This window comes from Phalaenopsis equestris, unplaced genomic scaffold (genome assembly GCF_001263595.1).
Source record: "Phalaenopsis equestris unplaced genomic scaffold, ASM126359v1 Scaffold000152, whole genome shotgun sequence".
In the NCBI taxonomy this organism is placed as follows: Eukaryota; Viridiplantae; Streptophyta; class Magnoliopsida; order Asparagales; family Orchidaceae; genus Phalaenopsis; species Phalaenopsis equestris.
The window spans coordinates 758,885-761,828 of record NW_018164594.1 but is presented as its reverse complement, the minus strand read 5'-3'; the positions used below and the strand labels follow the sequence as shown (position 1 = coordinate 761,828).

The following is a 2,944-nucleotide window of genomic DNA, read 5'->3' as shown; positions in this document are numbered from 1 at the left end:
TTCTGTTAGACTTCGACCGTCGCTTAGACAAAGACCGTCCCACATTTTTTGTCGGATCGCTCCGATCAGACCAAAGATTCTTATTCACCGCTCCGCACGCGAAGTCCAACTTAAATTGACTCGATTGTCGACGAATTTGTCTGGATCATCGTGGATGACGAAACGTACCTCACAAGTGCATTAAGAAAGTCGATTTTACCTAGGGAGAAGATTCATTTCACAATGATTTCGTGTAAAAGTTAGTAATAGGTAAATCTAGGCTTTTAAAGAAATAAATAAGAATAATTATTATATCTTTGAAGCCTATTGAAAAAAAGAAATCATTGTGAAATCCTATTTAAACGTATATGAAAAAAAGAAAAAAAAAAAAAAACCTATTTAAACGGATCTCCCTCTTCCTCACTGCCGACGACCCGAGCCGTCCCTCCCTCTCCCGTTCTTACTGTTCGGAATCCGCAGGCTTCACATCCTGCTCTTGCCGACGATTCCGTTGACGAGACCACGGCGTTCACAATCACTACCATCGCAAGGTGCAAGCATATTGAATTTGATAATAGTCTTTTTTTATTAGAAATACCTGCAGTGGAAATTTTTAGAACTTATTCACGTTGAAAGAGGTATTCATCAGGTTGCATATTTATGTTCTGGACGGAAGAAAAGAATTTATATACACGAAGGCAATTAGATGTAAGAAGATTTATATGTCGAAGTTTTGGTCCTTTTGGAATGTAGGAGAGTTCTAGCAACTGCAATAAAAAAATTACGCATAGTATATTTATGCAATAGGGTTTCGAATTAAAATGACTCACTGAAATACCAGTTGAACGACCTAGCATGATTCTGGATATTAATTGCGTCCAGATTGATTGTTCTAAAGTTTCAAAGTTTGTTATTCAGGATTTAACCTAAGGTTATTTCTTGTATTGTTGTCTTGAGGCACTTGCTCGATTCTGAAATCTTGAAATGTTGCCGCTTTTCTACATGGATTACCAAATAGTAGAATTTCAGCTGTTCCATTTCTGAGTGAACTTGTCCTCTTAACCTTTTTTTTTTTGTGAACATGCTACCGTCAAACCAAACTTTTTTAAGCCATATGAGAATTGTCAATCTCCTTCATGTCCTCGTGCTCGATAAGCATTATGATTTCTTATCTCATTTTCAGGGGTTCTTAAAAAATCAATAAATTATTATAACAACTTAAATTAGACTTGTGCGATTTCGATACAAACAAAACATAGTAAAATATGTTTTTTAGATGGGTGTATAAATTTAATGTCAGTGGTTTGGAAGAAAAAGTTGATTGACCTGAATTATCATGGGTTTGATTCAAATTTGTTTGTGGACAATACCTAGACTTAATTGATATAATTGTATAGAAAATAAAGAAGAGACAAGGAATGAATCTAGAGAGAAACTTGAATGACATGCGTATTTAATACACTTTGTCGTTTGCATGTTTATCAATTTGCATATTCGTACATATATTTCTGTGATCTCATGCTAAACTGCTTCTTCTACAAATTTCTTTGTTTTTCTTGTGATGTATGTCGGCGCGTGAACTGGACATCGACAGCTCGGAGCAAGTAGCGGGGATGTCGCAACCTTCGCGACGGTGTAACTTCTAAAACTTTTGCGTTTTCTTTCTCAGTCGATCTTAGGTTATCTTACGGTAGGCGTATTGGGTATGATCGCCCACACGGGGTGAGTCGGTGGGGCTACACTCCCTTGGATTGGCCGTTGATTACCTAGAGATGGTCTCTAGGTTAGGAAGTTTTCGTCGAACACTTCTATCGAATCCGAGCGTTTCCCCTGTGTGAACCTTAGACTTAAAACACATAACCGAGAATATCAAACAGAAAACCACAAAAAATGAGCAAATAAAGAACCACCAAAACTGAGCTAAGTGATGAAACAAACTAACATAGTGCGCATGGCCACATAGAGTAAAGAGAAAAGAAAGCGAACTCAGCACAACCACCAAATCGAGCTGAAGTAGAAAATGGAGAGGGGATGAGAGAATACAAACCTCAACGGAATAATAACCAGCCGAAGTAACCACCAACCGAAGTGATCTACCAAACCAGAGCACAAATTGCACAAATAACCAAAATTCAAGCGGAAGAGAAAGAAGAATGTTAGTGTCACTGGATACTCACTCTCAACTGAAAATAGCCATCGGAGCCAGGGATTCACGGGAGGTATCTACATAGGGAAGAAGAATTGTGGAAGAGGGAGCGAGGTTGAGAGGGGTCGTGTGGTAAATATTTTCGCGGACGAGAGAGAATAAACGTGGGTCGCTGGATCGAACCCACTGTTGATCTCATGTTTGGTGAGGTCTCTTACTTTTCTTAAAGCCTAGGACCTAGCCTTAAGATTTCCTACCGACTATCTTAAAGGACTAGCCTGGGGCCCACATTGATTAGAAATTCAAGCTACTTCTTGACTTCTCGCAGTTTCATGTGACGGGTTCTAAAATTCTCAATACTTAGTTGAGTCGATTAAAACCAGCGCAACAAAACTCATGTTGAGTACCCATAGGATCTAAAGCCCTAGGAAATCCTTCGTGTCGTCCGCGCACACTAACGATGCACAAATACCACAATTCACGCATCGATGTACATAGTTATCGAAATTCACGTCTCCCACACTCATAGGAGGCTCTACGATCGATCACGAGTAAGAATTTCGAAGGAATTTAAATTTTGACGAGTTTTCGACTGGACCGTTGATGAAGTCATTCGGGCAACCCCGGATGACAAAACGGACTGCGCCGGCGCGTCCAAGACGTCGAGTTTAGTTAGGGGAGACACCCATTTTGATATGTAGAATCGTGCACGAATCGGGGGATTTAACTACTTTGTATTATATTATTAATATATAGTTATTAATATAATATAAGATATGTTAAAGTGGGGGGGGGGGGGGGTGGGGGTTTTAACCTTCC

General features: G+C 39.4%; 1 protein-coding gene across 2 annotated transcripts in view; it reads left to right on the top strand.

The window, feature by feature from the left end:
• The first annotated feature begins 398 nt into the window (after window positions 1–398).
• LOC110021920 (phosphatidylinositol N-acetylglucosaminyltransferase subunit C) overlaps window positions 399–2,944 on the top strand; it is a 10,912-nt gene continuing 8,366 nt past the window's right edge. For both annotated transcript variants that reach the window (XM_020720637.1, XM_020720638.1), the window contains exon 1: window positions 399–530. The gene's annotated coding sequence lies outside the window, so the exon portion shown is untranslated. The remainder of the gene's footprint in view (window positions 531–2,944) is intronic.